General features: G+C 40.0%; 1 protein-coding gene across 11 annotated transcripts in view; it reads left to right on the top strand.

Annotated features, from left to right (window-relative positions):
• The first annotated feature begins 6854 nt into the window (after positions 1-6854).
• Positions 6855-17740, top strand: part of USP54 (ubiquitin specific peptidase 54) — a 141843-nt gene continuing 130957 nt past the window's right edge. For 8 of the 11 annotated variants that reach the window (XR_008685801.1, XM_088841988.1, XM_088841986.1 and 5 more), the window contains exon 1: positions 6855-7009. The gene's annotated coding sequence lies outside the window, so the exon portion shown is untranslated. Of the gene's footprint in view, positions 7010-7273; positions 7380-17740 lie in introns of those variants that run through there. The other 3 variants (XM_088841991.1, XM_088841983.1, XM_088841981.1) reach the window with 3 other exon arrangements.

The raw sequence follows: 17740 nt of genomic DNA, 5'->3' as shown, positions 1-17740 counted from the left end.
AAGTAATTCTGTGCTGTGTTTAGGAAGTTAGGCGTCGGTGACCCTGATGTTAATTCTCTTTATGTAGCTGATTAGAAACTGGGATAATCAAGATTATCCAGTTATCACAGAATGAGAGCATGTCACAAGAATTCCAGATGACACCAGGGTGAGCTTAGGAATATCCATCAAGGGTTACAGGTTCCTGAAAGGATGGAGTAGAATAGGGAGCCATGTTGGAATTGAGAAGGAAGTGGGAGAAACCAGCTGCAGTTATGGTATGCCTGGCTCTGTGTGAAAACATCAAGAAGTGATCTCTGGGTCATAGGGGCAACTGCCATTGTGTCCAGAAAGCACTATGATTGGGAAGAAACCATCAAAGTCCAATAGGAATGAGTAACAATACTCTTTGTATTGACTTCAAGCATGGGGTTTCTTTCAAGTTTTTTAATATTTATTTATTACTATTATATTTTAGACTGTGGTGGGTCACTGTTGCTATTCTTGGGCCTTCTCTAGTTGCAGCAAGCGGGGACTATTCTTAATTGCTGTGTGTGGGCTTCTAGTTGAGGTGGTTTCTGTTGTTGCAGAACATAGGCTCTGGGCACTTAGGCTTCAGTAGTTGCAGCGCACAGACTCAGTAGTTGTGGCTCACAGGCTCTAGAGCACTGGCTCAGCAGTTGTGGTGCACGGGCTTACTTGCTCCCAGGCATGTGGTATGTTCCCAAACCAGGGATCGAACTGGTGTCCCTTTCATTGCAAGGCAGATTCTTTACCACTGGACCACCAGGGAAGCCAGTGTGGGTTTTCTTTAGAGTCCCAGATTTATGTTTCACAAAATAAGAGTTTGATGCAGACCAAGAAAAATAAAGAGATGACTTACTAGGATCTGGGGAAGTAACTTCTAAGGAGAGCTGGCTGAATTCAGTTCATTCCATGAGCCATTAATGATTATAATAAGTTCCCAGACTCTGCCTAGACTCATTCAGTTTTCCTGGACCTAGAGTCACATGATATTTACTCTGGTCACTTTCCTTTACAACCTAAATAAATTTCAGATTCAGAGGATTCATAATTCTAAAGTGAAGTGAAAGTGAAAGTCGCTCAGTTGTGTCCGACTCTGCCACCCCATGGGCTATAGAGTCCATGGAATTCTCCAGGCCAGAATACTGGAGTGGGTAGCCTTTCCTTTCTCCAGGTGATCTTCCCAACCTAGGGATTGAACCTAGGTCTACTTCATTGGAGGCAATTGTTTACCAGCTGAGCTACAAGGGAGCCATACTTCTAAGTAATACACAAAACTATTTCTATATGCATTTTTCTAAGAAGGGTTGTCATAGTTTGGATTTCCCCCCAGTAGACACTGAAACAAAGATTTGGATGCAATTAGTAAATTTGGGAGGTGATCCAAGAATCTAAGCAGTGTTAGGGAGTGAGAAGAAGGCCAATAAATATCTTTTGGGCAAATGGGGCTGATTCTCACTGGCAACTCTCTGAGAAAAAATGTTAAAGTGTGGTCCATGGACTTGCAGTATCATTTTCTCCCAGAAGTTTGATTAAAATCACAAATTCAAGGGAATTCCCTGGCTGTCCAGGGGTTAAGATATGATGCTTTCACTGCCAGGGACCTGGGTTTGATCCCTGGTTGGGTAACTAAGATCCTGCAAACTCTGGCCAAAAAATATGGAAATTCAAGAATTTATGTCTTACTAATCTCTCCAGGTGATTTTTATGTGTTAGTAAATTTTGAGAAACACTATAGTAAAACATACTTTAGAATTGCCTCACTGAGGAGGGGTAGAAATTGGAATATTTAGCTATCAAATCCCATCTCATTGGTTATAGATTGCTATGGGGAATGTTAACTCTGCTGACATTTCTAGGCAAGGAAAATACTCAGGTGTTTAAAGTAGAAAGCTATGGAGTTGTATAGGATTTGTCTGCCAAAGCTTTAGTGAACTCTAGGATAGGCTGAGGGAATATGGATGGGCAGGGCACAGATAGGACCTGAATAAAGGTTCGTAACTTTTATCAGATTCTCATGTTTAAAAGTCTGTAAAGGACTTTCCTGGTGGTCCAGTGGCTAACACTCTGCACTTCCAGTGCAGGGGGCCCAGGTTTAATCCCTGGTCAGGGAACTAGACCCTACATACCACAACTAAGACCTCGCACAGCCAATAAAAAAATTTAAAAATAAAAACATTTTTTTAAAGAAGTCTGTGAGCCCTCCCCAAAAGTTAAGGACTAATTCCTTCAGCAGATGTTTCTTGAATGCCTACTATATAATACCATGTACTATTATCAGGCATCAGAGATACAAAAGCAAATAGGAAATTTCAGGTGACAAAGAGAGTTCCCTGTCAACTATAAAATAATTATTAAATGCCTAGCCTTAAAGTTGAGGTAAAAAATGCCTAGGCCTAATAGTCCACAGCTCTGAAAACCTAAAAATTTAATTTTTCCAATCTCAGAATATTTGAAATATTGATGTACCTATTAATTTACAGGGAGCCCAGGTTGGTTGAGACATCATCTTCTTAGTTCAGTTCAGTTCAGTTGCTCAGTAGTGTCCGACTCTTTGTGAACCCATGGACTACAGCACACCAGACCTCCCTGTCCATCACCAATTCCTAGAGTTTACTCAAACTCATCTCCACTGAGTCAGTGATGCCATCCAACCGTCTCATCCTCTGTCGTCCTCTTCTCCTCCTGCCTTCAATCTTTCCCAGCATCAGGGTCTTTTCTAATGAATCAGCTCTTCACATCAGGTGGCCAAAGTACTGGAGTTTCAGCTTTAGCATCAGTCCTTCCAGTGAACACTCAGGACTGATCTCCTTTAGGATGGACTGGTTGGATCTCCTTGCAGTCCAAGGGACTCTCAAGAGTCTTCTCCATCACAGTTCAAAAGCATCAATTCTTCAGCGCTCAGCTTTCTTTATAGTCCAACTCTCACATCTGTACATGACTACTGGAAAAACCATAGCCTTGCCTAGACGGACCTTTGTTGGCAAAGTAATGTCTCTGCTTTTTAATATGCTGTCTATTGCTGCTGCTGCTGCTAAGTCGCTTCAGTCGTGTCCGACTCTGTGCGACCCCACAGACGGCAGCTGACCAGGCTCCGCCGTCCCTGGGATTCTCCAGGCAAGAACACTGGAGTGGGCTGCCATTTCCTTCTCCAATGTGTGAAAGTGAAAAGTGAAAGTGAAGTCGCTCAGTCGTGTCCGACTAGTAGCGACCCCATGGACTGCAGCCCACAGGCTCCTCTGTCTATGCGATTTTCTAGGCAAGAGTACTGGAGTGGCTTGCCATTGCCTTCTCCTGTCTATTGCTAATATATGTCTATTAGCAATAGACATTATTATATATGTCTATTGCTAATATGCTAATATTGGTCATAACTTTCCTTCCAAGGAGTAAGTGTCTTTTAATTTAATGGCTGCAGTCACCATCTACAGTGATTTTGGAGCCCCCCAAAATAAAGTCTGTCACTGTTTCTCCATCTATTTGCCATCTTCTTAGTAGAAAAGTCTGCATAGAAATCAAATTATTATTAGAAGTTGCAGTGGTGGTTTAATGTATTAAAGTGCACACTTGGATCTAGCCAGAAATCTAGTCAAATCCTCAATTTTGGTTTCGCTATCCCTTTGCCTGGACATTGTGTTAAAACATCTTTTCATCAAAAATGTTTCATTCGTATGAATGCCACAGTTCACAGAGGCCACATTCTGGTAGAAGATTTAGCTGTCCATTTTGCTTATAGACATCTTCTGCTTGCCATCATTGTGTTCTAAAATTCAGAAGAGTTTTGAATTCCTTTATTTTTATTAAAATTTTTTTTCCTTGTGATCAGAACTCATAGGATTTGTTCTCTTAACCACTTCCATATATAACATACATCAGTGTTAATCATTTATCAGGTTGCACATATTCCTCTTACATCTGGCAGTCTGTACCTTTTGATTACCTTCATCCAATTCCCACTCCTGTCAACTCCCTATCTCTGGTAACTACAAATCTGATCTCTTTTTCTACGAGTTTATCTTTGAACTGTAATTAACCTACAACACTATTAGTTCCTGTTATACAACATAGTGATTTGATATTTCTATACATTTCAAAATTATCACTACAGTAAGTCTAGTTATAGCATCACCATAAAAAGATATTACACAATTATTGACTGTATTCCCTATGTTGTACATTTCACACCAGTGACATTTATTTTGCAACTGGAAGTTTGTTACTTAGTCTCCCTTACCTGTCTTTCTTCTCCCCACCACCCTTCTGTCAGGCAACCACCTGTTTTTTCTCTGTACCTGTAACTGCTTCTAGTTTATGTTTGCTCATTTGTTGTTTTTTAGACTTCACACATAAGTGAAATCATACAGTATTTGTCTTTCTGTCTGGCTTATTTCACTCAGTGTAATGCCTTCTGCGTCCGTTCAAGTTGTTACAAATTGCCAGATCTCATTCTTTTTTATGTCTGAGTAATATTCCATTATATATACATTATATATATAATATTTATGTATCACATTCTTTATCCATTCATCTATTGGTGGGAACTTTGGTTGCTTTAAATTTTAACTACTGTAAATAATGCTATCAAGGACATAGGGGTGCATATATCTTTTCTAGTTAGCATTTTCATTTTCTTCAGATAAATTCCCAGGAGTGGAATTGTTGGATCATATAGTAGCTCTATTTTTAATTTTTTGAGGAATTTCCATGCTGTTTTTCATATGGCTTCGGGAAACCTCCCTTTCAAATAGAAGCTTGTACTCTTTAGTGGGCCCTAGCCTCCACTACCACCTAATGTTTTACACCAGGTCATCTTTTATTGTCAGTGACCTAGGCTCTGCAGTCATTTGAATTAGCAACTTCAAGGGTTCTTTTACATAAACCACATGCCCATAATACTGTGCTCTTAAAGTCACTCAGATGGAGAAGGCAATGGCACCCGAGTCCAGTACTTTTGCCTGGAAAATCCCATGGACGGAGGAGCCTGGTAAGCTGTGGTCCATGGGGTCGCACAGTTGGACACAATTGAGCGACTTCACTTTCACTTTTCACTTTCATGCACTGGAGAACGAAATGGCAACCCATTCCAGTGTTCTTGCCTGGAGAATCCCAGGGACAGGGGCGCCTGGTGGGCTGCCGTCTATGGGGTCGCACAGAGTCAGAAACGACTGAAGCAACTTAGCAGCAGCAAAGTCACTCAGATAATGCATTATCTAGTACAGGGTTTGCTGCTACTGCTAAGTCACTTCAGTCGTGTCCGACTCTGTGTGACCCCATAGACGGAAGCCCACCAGGCTCCCCCGTCCCTGGGATTCTCCAGGCAAGAACACTGGAGTGGGTTGCCATTTCCTGTACAGGGTTTAGAGCTTTCCAATAGAAACTTCTTCCACTGCAAGGGACTCCAGTTGGATCCCTAGTTGGGGAACTAAGATCCCACATGCTGCAGGACTACTGAGCCCACTTGCTCTGGAGCTGGTGGGCCATAACTAGAGACAATCCCTCATGCTGAAACTACTAAGCTTGTCCACAGGCAACTACTGAGCCTGTGTGCTCCTGAACCTGGGCAGCACCACAACTAGAGAGAAGCCCAGGCCCTCAGACAAAGAATCTGCACATCACAACAAAAAATCCTGCATGCTGCAAGGATGATCCTATGTGCTGCAACTAAGAACTGATGCAGCCCCAAATAAATATTTTTAGAAATTTAAAAATATTGATTACATGTCGAAATATTTTGAATATGTTGGATTATGTGGATTACTAAATTTCATTTTTCTTACTTTAAAAAAATGTGGCTACTACAAATTTTAAATTGCATGTTATGGCTCACAGTATGTTTCTACTGGACAGCACTGGTCTAGATTATGAGAGCTATTCAGGGGTTTGAAGAGAAGAAAATGAATTCTCCACTTATTACTTTTATTCCTTTTATTCTCACTGAACAACGTTCTTTATATATCCATCTTCTGTTCCAGATCCTACTTAGTCTGCATTCACAGCTTTCTGAGAGTAGAGAAAGGAAAGGAAAGTGAAGTCGCTCAGTCGTGTCTGACTCTTTTCGACCCCATGAACTAGCATATCAGGTTCCTCCATCCATGGAATTTTCCAGGCAAGGGTACTGGAGTGGGTTGCCATTTCCTTCTCCAGAGGATCTTCCTGACCCAGAGATCGAACCCAGGTCTTCCATATTGCAGGCAGCTGCTTTATCGTCTGAGCCATCAGGAGAGAAAGCCCTTAAAACGGTGTTGAGAGTCATCAACTAAGGATGTGCCTACAGGGTGGCAAGCAACAACTGCAAAGTTCAGATCACACACCAACGCGGCCCCCTTCCTCATCCAAACACCTGTGCTTATGCTAGATTAAAAACAACAACAACAAACCTTTATTTCCTATTTTGGTAGGGAGAATTGATGGGCGCAGGGCACCAGTATATAAACATAAACATTTCTGTTTAGTCAAATGTCCTTCACAAACCCAGGGTAGGGGAAGAACGGATGAATTTCCTGAAGAAAGGTTAACGAAGATATGGAAAGGTCAATTTCTGGCTTGCTCACTCCATCTCTACTGGGCACGCAAAAAGAAAATACCAGGAAGACGGAACTTCACTTAAAGGTGACACTGTTCCAAGTCTGAGGCACTGGGAAATGACGGCCATATCCCTAAAGTTATTCCAGTGTAGGGTTCGCCATACTAACTTTCCTCAGATGGGACCGTTCCTGCGTCCTACCTACAATAGTTTTCCGACTCTCCCGCCAGTTCAAGATCCTTCCCCGCCCTCGCCCACCTCCAAACCTTTCCGGGCCACCCCCGAAGCGCCTTACAGCCGCCATTTTACACAACACTATCGCGAGATATACTTAGCCGTCTCGAGCCTGACTCATTTACTTTCTTGCGAGAGGCTCTTCCCGGCTGTTCTCGCCGTAGCTGTGGAAACTGTCGCGAGAGCTGGTTGCCTTGGCTCCCCGTAGCTATAGCAGCCGCGGCGGTTAAGGATGCGGCGGCAGAAGCGGTGAGTGCGACACCCTCAGGGGGGCGGGGCCGGAGGTAACAGGGTGCTGGGGGGTAGCGCCTCGGGAGGGGGTGGGGAAGGTCGGGTCGCGGGAGAAATGGGCCCTCGTGTGACGTGTTGGGTGGGACCCAGGTCCAGTGGTTATAAGGACAGGGCGCCGGTCTGCCCCAGGGCACGCGGGAAGGGCTGGCGCTGCCGCGAGGTCCAAGGGGGAGGGACCCGGGTGTAGAAGGGTTCAAGGGGCAGGGGCAGGAACATAGAAGGGTGTGTGTGTTGGGAGCAAGATGGTTATGGGGAGTCAGAATTGGAAAAAGAGACCGGGCTACGCCGAGAAATAAGTGGGAAGAAATGGGGTACAGCGAGGAGGAGGGTATGTTGAATGGGAGCCCAGCGATTGGGCCCGGTTTGCTTTGCCCTGGCGGAGATTGCGGGGGGGCGGTGTCAGACCTTCGCAGTTTACTGGGGTCCGCCTGAGACTGGTCCGGGACTGCGCGCCAAGACCTGGTTCCTGAAGGGTTTGGCGGGAATGGTGGCGTCCCGGAACTTCACCGCCCCCCGCCCCTTCCAAAGAAATCCCCTACTGACTCTGAGATGTGAATGGAGGGTCCGGGTGAAATAGTATTAGTTGGAAAGGTTCTTTCGGTGGAGAGACTATGAGTGGGGTAATGAATGATTGCTGCTCTGAAATAACGTGTGGGATGGGGGCGGGAGAGAGAAATTCTTGAGAAAAAAAACTAAGATGTGCGTATTGAGTTGGAAGAAGGGGGTGTGTGCAAAGCTCACGTTTCTTTCCAGATTCATTCAAGTGTAGAATTTCTTTACGGTATACGTATGAAATTATATATGCGGTGTAAACTCAGTTTAGATCATACAGTGAAAGAATGTGTAGTACGACTTTTAAACCTTCCGTGAATATGATTTAAAAACTGAGAAAATGTTTCTGTTGCAGAAGCGCCAGGCTGAGCACTAGGGATAGTTTTAGTTACTTGAATATAAAACCTTGTGTCTGTTCAGGTTCTTTGCCTTTTAAGAAATGAACGAATTTTTATTTTAGGAGACAGAGTTTTGAATATCCGTCAGTCTGGAAATAAAAGCAGTCTTCTAGGAGTTAAAATCACTGTGAGGGCAAACCTTTTACACTGTCTCAAGGAGTGTTTTCTAGAGACAGGTTTGGACCAGTTTTCTTATTTCTAGTGAAAACAGTGCTTTCAATACAGGCATGAAAAATAATTTGTTCAATTTTATCTACAGATGCAAGCTTTCTGATAATTTTTTCTCACTATTTTTGGTAGCTTTAAATTTGCAAAAGCATAACCTCTCTTTTGATTATGTAACTGGATTTTTCCATGTTGAGGTTCAAAAATTCATTAATTAGAATAATGGATTTTAATCCTTCTAGAGCTAGCCTTGTTGTGGTTAGTCATTGAACCTATTTATTTGATATATGTTAGATTAAAACTTTTAATTTGTAATGTTAGTAGCTAATCTTTAAAGTTGAAATGATTTTCTGAGGCAAGATAAAGCTTTATGTGGTTGAGTCCAAAAGACTTCTCCATGAATCCATTAAGAAGCTTTACTGAGTTCTTATTATGTGTAGAGTACTGTGCAAGGCATTGCAGGAGTTGGGGGAAAAGATAAATTCATTCATTTATGCTTTCAACAAACATTTATTGAGACCTCTCTGTGTTTGATAACTAAGCCTTCTGGGTACAAATACAAGTAAGCCTTGCTGTTTGCCTTGAAATTGCTCAGAGAGCAAAATAAGAGTGACAAATCATTACAATGTAGTAAACACAATACATTTGTGAACACAGTCTTTTGAAACAAAATTCTGGCCCTGGGGAGTACTTGTCAGCAATCGTTGACAAGAATAAAATGGAAAAAACTATTAAAACATTACAAAATATTAAGCAAATTCTTAGGATACATTAATAAAACATGTTTTTCAGAAGAGAAAGAATGGAAGCTTGAGAAAAAGGGTCAGTTCATAATAGTCTTTTAAAAGTATTCTTAAACATCACTGAACATTCTTAAGTCAACAATAGTAATAAGAAGCATAAATGCTAACATTCATTGAGTGATTATTAATGTCCTAGGCACATTATCTCATTTCATTTATTTATTTTCCACCCCTCTTCCCACCTCAATTTTTTCATTTTATCTTAACAACACTCAGCTGGTACTAATACTTCAATTTTAAAGATAAGAAAATTGAAGCTTAAAACATTAAGGCAGTTGCCTAAGATCATGGAGCTAGTAAATGGCAGATTAGGGACTGGAGTTGGAAATCTATGCAACTGAAAACCTAAGCAGGATTTCTTTCTTTTTGCAGTAAAGTTGCCTTGGAATGGGGATAGGGGGCCAGACATTGAATATGGAATTGGCCAGAAGACTAAAATTCAGTCTCTCTTTATTCATAGATTTTGCTCCCTCAAATATTTACACTATGGGGAAACTAATTTGTATATTAACATGATGCTAAATATGAGGTTTGTATTGTACAGAGAATTGAGTAAATTACCATATTCATGTTGTGTATAATTGTATAGGGAGCTATGCTTGGGGAAATAGTTATAATAAGCAATTGTTAACATCTGTAAGCTTCCAGAAACTGATGATTTTAACAGTGGAAATGGTTATCTATATTCATATATGGGGCAACTGTTATTACAGCAGACTAAGGGATTTAGGCAAACATTTTTGTAGACTGCTGCAGTTTGGGGCTTTTTTTTGTTGTATTTGCTTTCAGGTTTGGCTAGTGGTATAGAACCCGCCTGCCAATGCAGGAGACGTAAGAGATGTGGGTTTGATCCCTGGGTTGGGAAGATCCCCTAGAGAAGCTTATGGCAACCCATTCCAGTATTCTTGCCTGGAGAATCCCATGGACAGAGGAGCATGGCAGGCTACAGTCTAAAGGGTCATCAAGAGTTGGACATGACTGAAGCGACTTTGCACGCGTGCACACACACACGTGTGCACACACACACGTGTGCACAAATATTTGCTTTCAGATTTTTAAAACTATATTCCAAAGTCTGAGTTCCTGGTTGAAATTCAAATTTTATGTCTCCCTTTTATACTGAGGAAACTGAGAACTTTTAAATGATTTGCCCAGAGTCACACAGCTGCAGTGACCCAGGTATTTTTAAGAAATACATGCAGATTTGAAGGTGAGTCAGTGTTTGTTTGTTTTTTTTCCATTGAGTTGACTTTCTGCTTCAGTTCCTCTATATAGATTTTAGTTGGAATAGCACGTGGGTGTGAATGAGATTCTCATGTTTTCTAACCCTTTTAACTAAGTGGGCTGTGTGCCTATGTTTCTATGTGAGTTATTTTTGAGGTATTGAGACATTTTTCTAAGAAAGATTTAGAGTAAGACAAGAAGATGAGAAAGAGCCTTGAGGGGTGAGAAGGGGAACTTCTCCAAAAGGGTTGAAAACTGAAAGCATTTGATGATGTGTAAGGAGGATGATGATCTAAAAGCTTTTCTTTAACTCCACCCACCACAGGAGAGCCTGGAGACTTTTTCTACACACCTTCTGGAAAGGTTTTATCCACTGGAAAAAAGTATTTCTTTCTCAGCATTTATATTAGCAATAGTAAATAGACATTGAACAAACCAGAAATGATTTGCTTTCATGGTAGGTGAAAAGTGATATCTCACTTTAGATTTCCGTCTCTTTGATTACCTGTGAGGTTGAACATTTTCCTGTATATATTTATTTTTTTATTAAGCAAACGCCAGGAGATAGTGAAGGACAAGAAAGCCTGGTGTGTTGCAGTCTGTGGGGTCGCAGAGTCCGACACGACTTAGTGACTGACAAATTAGGCAAAGAGTAGAATAAGCAGTTTCACAGAGAGAAATATAAATGTCCAATAAAGAAATAAAAAACAGACTCACAGACATAAAAAACTAACTTATGGTTAACACAGGGAGAAGGCAGAGTGGAGGGAGTTTGGAATTAACAGATGCACACTACTATATATGAAACAGATAAAACAAGGACCTACTTTGTAGCACAGGAAACTATATTCAAAATCTCGGGATAAAACCTATAACGGAAAAGAGTCTGAAAAACAGTCTGATATATGCTTCCCTGTCTACCTATATTTGAGTCACTTCGCTGAAATTAGCACACCATTGTAAAATAACTACTTCAATTTAAAAAAAAAAATGCGCAGACTCCGGTAATCTGAAAACTGCAAATTAAACATTTTTTTGTTGACTTCCTTGTTTGTCTTTTTAACACATTTAAAAATCTCACAGATGTTTAAACTATATACTTAAAAAGAAAAAAGCTATATACTTTGAAAAAAGAAAAAAAGAATACATTCTTTAAAAATAATAATAATAACTTTACATGGAGTCTAAGAAGCAAAGGTTCCACTTCCAGAGCTATCCTGTTTGATGAATTTTCCAGTTCTTTTTCTATGCATTATATGCAATTTCTATTTATAATTTCTATGTCTATATATATCTTTTTAAAGTTGGTGGAATATTTTTTTGCAGCTTTTTTTTAAAGTTAGCAATATGCTTTTGAAATCTCATCCTGTCAGTGCATACTTTTTAACAGCTGATTGTATTTCAGTTTGAATGTAATCTATTTAACTGTTTCGTTATCTATGGACATTTAAGTTGTCTCAGATTTTTGCAGTTATTGGGAACACTGAAATGAACATCCCATATTCTTGTCTCTTGTGCAAATGTTCTGTAATACCTCTAGAATCGGTGCCTAGAATTGTTGTTTAAAAGGTTTACATGTTATTTAGTTTTGAAATATACAGCCAGTCTGCCTTTCAGACAGCCTATGTGCCATTCTTTATTCCACCAAGCAGTTTATGAAAGTGCCTCTGATGCTGGATTTCAGTTTTGTACATTTTAACTAATATAACAGGCAGATTTTTACATTTTAATTTGTAGTATTCAGATTACTTTTTAGTTTGAGCATCTTTTTGTTGGATGGACTGTTTATATTTCTTTCTTTTGAAATTGCTTATTCTGTTCTTTATGTATTTTTTAATTGAATTGTTTTCTTTTACCTGTTGATTAACGAGAACTAAGAACTCTTTTTATGTATATAGATACAGATCTGTATTTTAGTATCTATTATGAATATTTTCTTCAGTGTGTTGCATTATCTATAGTGCCTATTGATATACTAAATTTTTTGTATTTTACACAAAAAATACATGTCATATCTTTTTCATAATGGCCTCTGGACTTTGAGGACTTGCTTAAGAAGGCTCTTGGGACTTCCCTAGCAGTCCAGTGGTTAAGACTGCATTTCCACTACAGGAGGCATGGTTTTAATCCCTGGTCAGGAACTAAGATCCCACGTGCCACTCAGCCAAAACAAAAAAGTTGGGGAGAGGATAGCTAAATAAAATTGATCTGGTTGAAAATCTACAATAGAATATATAAATAATAATGATGTCTGATATTTAATCATACATATGGAAGAAGCTGGTTTTTCTGATTATTATTATGCCTGGAGAGAAGAAATAACTTTTCAGGAGCAATGTTCCTTCACGATTCTCTTCTGAAGGGAAATCCCGACATGTGGATATTCCTGAGTTAAGCATTTTTGAGGAGGAGAATGGCATAGCAAAAAGAATGTGAGCTTTGTAATCAAGCAAATCTTGATTCCCTTTCCAGTTGTTCATTTATTAGAATTGTGATCTTTAGCTCATTGTAGCCGCCTCTGTAAAACAGTGTGCTCAAAAAAACGTATATCACATCAAATAACATCAACTGCTCAGAGTTGATATTTTTGTGCAGCTGTATTACATGGTACAAATATTTGATGACTGAAAAGCATACTATTATATTTAGGAGATCTGAATTAATGTTTGCTGCTAACCCATCTGGTGGCTCAGAGGTTAAAGCGTCTGCCTCCAATGCGGGAGACCCGGGTTCAATCCCTGGGTCGGGAAGATCCCCTGGAGAAGGAAATGGTAACCCACTCCAGTATTCTTGCCTGGAGAATCCCATGGACGGAGAAGCCTGGTAGGCTACAGTCCACGGGTCACAAAAAGTCGGACACGACTGAGCGACTGAAGGGAACGGCTAACCCATCAGTGAAAGTGAAGTCCCTCAGTCGTGTCCAACTCTTTGGGACCCCATAGACTGTAGCCCACCAGGCTCCTCCATCCATGGGATTCTCCAGGCAAGAGTATTGGAGTGAGTTGCCATTTCCTTCTCCAGGGAATCTTCCTGACCCAGGGATCGAACCTGGGTCTCCCACATTGTAGGTAGATGCTTTACCGTCTGAGCCACCAGGAAGTCCCATCAGTAACACCATTCAAATCAGGGGGTAGGAGAAGCAAGAACCTAAGGTTAAGACCATACAGAAGCACCCTGAAGCATGTTAGAAATGCCAAATTAGAACCTACATCTTAACCAAATCCCGAGGTGATTCATAAATACCTTAAAGTCTGAGAAACAGTGATCAAATGTGCAGTATCTGAAGGAAGAATACTCAAAGCAGCAGGAGTTGAGGTGGTAGGGGCTATAGAAAATTAGGCAGATACTCATACTGTGGTTCCAGATGATTCATTTATTCATTATGTAGGGTCATCTCATCAAGTTGGAGGATGCAGGGAACATCTTCTGGGAGATAGGACTAACAGGATCCTGATTGGGTGTCTGGACACCAGCTTAGGGGTTTGGCATTACAGCAATAGCTTTATTCTCTGCAGGAATCTCGGCTAGCTGTGCTGTTCAGTATGCAGACCACTAGCCACATGTGGCTTTTAGAATTAAAGTAAAAATTCAGTCCTTCAGTTGTACCAGCCACATTTCAAGTACACAGTAGTCACATGTGTCTACTATATTAGACAGTGAAGATACTGAACATGTCCATTAGTGCAGAAAGTTCTGTTGGGCACCACTTGAGAGGAATAGGTGGAGACACCAAGGTAGAACATCTGCTTTAAAGACTGTGTCAGAATGGCCAAGTACAGAAGGTAGAGAAAAACCTAGGAATTGCTGCTCACCTATAACTTACCATCCCTTTCCAGAACCTTTCCATTACTGATAGCTGCAGATAGTTCCCTGTCCTGTTAAAGTTTGGGTGTACCTGCAAGTGAAGGCATGAAATAAAAGGTGAGAGAGGGCAGAAACTGAGGAAAACGTTCTGGGAATTGTGAGTATTAAGTAAAGGGATTTTCCAGACATACATTGCTGAGCACTGGAAAGAGGAGGAATGGCTGGGTATGGAGTTAGGAAAATCATATAAAGTACTTAAGTATTTGGCTGCTAGTGAAACAGTATTGTTCCCAGAAGAAATAATACTGAAAATAAATTGTAATGTCCAGGTTAATGCCGAGTCGGTCACCGATTTGATCACATATTCACTAAAGTGTTTAAGTTGATTTATCAATATTAAAAATATGAACACTTTTTTTTATGTTTCATAAGAATTAGTGGGAAAGCAGAATTCAGTTTGAGGTTCAGTTTTCAATCTTTTCCCTTAGAGAATACATCAATAGAAAATGCTATACAAATTCTATTTATTTTTGTTTTGGAGACAGTGCCATATAGTATACTTGTAAATTGTTTATCTTTTTTTTATTGATGGTTTATAACAGACACATACAGGAATATGCTTTATAAGTCAAGACCATTGTTTAAGTCACAGATTGCCTGCTAGCAAGTTATTTTGAGTAGGAAATCTTTATGAACCAGACTCTGATTATGATTTTAATTGGGCAAAGTATAGAAGTCTGATTTAGAGTTGTTTTTCCTGTGCTTCCTCTTAACAACTCATGAAAAGAATCAACAACTGCTTTTAAAAATTCAATTTGGGGTTCTTATTTCACAGTGACTTTCATCCTTTTTATGCTTTATTTCAATAGATAGTTGCTAAGCATCTGCTTTAAAAATAAATTTTATTAAGATATAATTCACACGTCATACGATTCGCTCATTTAAAGTGTACAATTCAAAAGTTACTGTATGTTCAGAGTTGTGCAACTGTCACATCAGTCAATTTTATTACATTTTTATCAACCCCAAAAGAAACTGTATATCCATAGACAGACATTCTCCTTTGCAACCTCTCCCTCCCTTCAGTTCAGTTCAGTTCAGTTCAGTCACTCAGTCGTGTCCGACTCTCCGCGACCCCATGAATCACAGCACGCCAGGCCTACCTGTCCATCACCAACTCCCGGAGTACACTCAAACTCATGTCCACAGAGTCGGTGATGCCATCCAGCCATCTCATTCTCCGTCGTCCCCTTCTCCTCCCGCCCCCAACCTTTCCCAGCATCAGAGTCTTTTCCAGTGAGTCAACTCGTTGCATGAGGTGGCCAAAGTATTGCAGTTTCAGCTTTAGCATCAGTCCCTCCAGTGAAGCTACTAATTTACTTCTATCTCTGTATATTTACCTATTCTGGACATTTCATATAAATGGAATCATAAAATGTCAATATATGGTCTTTTGTGCCTGACTTCTCTCATTCAGCATAGTATTTTCAAGGTTCATCCATGTTGTGGCATGTATTAGTATTTCATTCTTTTTATCACCAAAAATATTCTGTATTTCCTTGTATGAATAAAGCACATTCTTTTTTATCCATTTGGATTGTTTCTACTTTTTGGCCATTATGAATGAGGCAAATAAGGTGCTTAGCTCACAAAATAAGAATACTAAGGGTTGTGCAAGTGCAATATTTAAGGAGGTACTCATTCTTAGGGTTGTGTAAGTACAACCCTACTTGAGAGCGAGGGCCTCCTTAAATTTTGCACCTGGGAGCCTCCAGTGTCCCGCCAGTCTTGGCAGTGTATTGACTTTCCTTGAGCTTCACTGAATATCAGCTAGTTAAAAAAAACTGAGTAAAAAGCTGTGCGTTGCTTGTCACTTTCCTGTTCAACAGTGTTCAGTGATCTTCTGTTGACTATCAAAGACTGACCTGATTCTAGTTTTATTTCTAGTTAGATTTCTACTGTCTTTAGCCAGTCTAAACTACTCTGTATTCCCCAACAAGTCAAAAGCTCTTCTATTATCCTGACTTTGCCCAGTGCTGTTTTTTACCTGTGACTGACACATTGATCGAAACCTGTTTCTAGTGGCATTGATGAGGGTGAACCTAGTGTTTGAGCCTATAGCACTAAACTTGTTCAGATTCTAGTTCCCAATATGATCTAGTTCCCCTGGTTGGGGAACTAAGATCCCGCATGTTTTATAAATAGAATCCTGTGCTGTGCTGTGCTGTGTTTAGTCACTCAGTCATGTCTGACTCTTTGTGATCCCATGGACTGTAGCCCACAAGGCTCTTCTGTCCTTGGGGATTCTCCAGGCAAGAATACTGGAGTGGGTTGCCATGCCCTTCAGGGAATCTTCCCAACCCACAGATCGAACCCAGGTCTCCCACACTGCAGTCAAATTCTTTACCATCTGAGCCATCAGGGAAGCCCCAAAATACTGGAGTGGGTAGCCTATCCCTTCTTCAGGGGGATCTTCCCAACCCAGGAATCGAACTGGGGTCTCTTGCATTGCAGGTGGGTTCTTTACCAGCTGAGCTATCCAGGAAGCCTCAAATAGAATCCTATACTATATAATTTTGGGGGCTTGCCCTTTTTTTTTTTCCTTTCAGCATTATTTCCTGGAGATTCATTCAGGTTGTTGCATGTATCAATATTTTGTTTCCTTTTTATTGCTGAGAATTATTCTCTGATATACCTATACCACCATTTGTTTAAACATTCATGTGTTCAAAGACATCTGGGCTGATTCCAGTTTTGGGCTGTTACAAAGCTGCTATGAACATTTGTGTACAAGTTTTATATGAACATGTTTCCATTTCTCTGGGATATATGTCTAGGAGTATAATTGTTGGATTGTATGGCAGTTGCATGATTAGTTTTTTAAGAAACTGGCTGACTGTTTTTCAGAGTGGCAATAAAATAAATTTTACATTCCCATCAGCAGTGTACCAGTGATCCAGTTTCTTTGCACGCTTTTGGGTACTTGGTGTTGTCACTACTTTTTATTTTAACTATTCTGATAGATGGATAGTGATACTGCTGTGTGGCTTTGATTTATAGTTCCCTAGTGGCTATTAAACATGTTAAACGTCTTTTCACATGTTTATTTGCCAACTGTATACCCTTTTTGGTGAAGGATCTTTTGTCTTGCACTTATTTTCTAATTGTATAGTTTGATTTTTTACTGTTGAGTTTTGATAGATCTTTGTACATTCAGAGTACTAGTTCTTTGTTGAATATGTGGTTTGCAAATAATTTCTCCCAGTCTGTAGCTTTTCTTTTCATTCTTTCCCCTGGGCTTTTATTGTACAAAAGTTTTTAGTTTTGATGTGGTCCAATTTATCGATTTTTCCTTTATGAATCAAGGTTTTGGTGTCAAGTCTAAGAACTCTTTGCCTGACTCTAGGTCACAAAGATTTTCTTCTATATTTTTTTCTAAGAGTTATATATTTTACGTTTAAGTTCTTAATAATTTTGATTTAATATTTATATTAGGTATGAAGTTTAAGTTGGATTAATTTCTTTGCAATGGAATTTTAGTTGTTCCAGCACTATTTGTTGAAAAGGTTTTCCTTTTTCCTTTAAATTGTTTTTTCATTTTTGTCAGAAATCAAACTGTGTCTCCTTCATTGGCAGGTGGATTCTTTTACCACTGAGCCACCTGGGAAACCCTAAGAATATTTATGTAGGTCCTAAATTTGGGGTTCTCTGTTCTGTTCCATTAATCTGTGTATCTGTATCAC

The sequence above is a fragment of the Moschus berezovskii genome, chromosome 12 (assembly GCF_049115385.1).
Source record: "Moschus berezovskii isolate FMDL1 chromosome 12, NW_MosBer_1.0, whole genome shotgun sequence".
Lineage (NCBI taxonomy): Eukaryota > Metazoa > Chordata > Mammalia > Artiodactyla > Moschidae > Moschus > Moschus berezovskii.
This window is presented reverse-complemented; position numbering and strand designations above follow the sequence as displayed.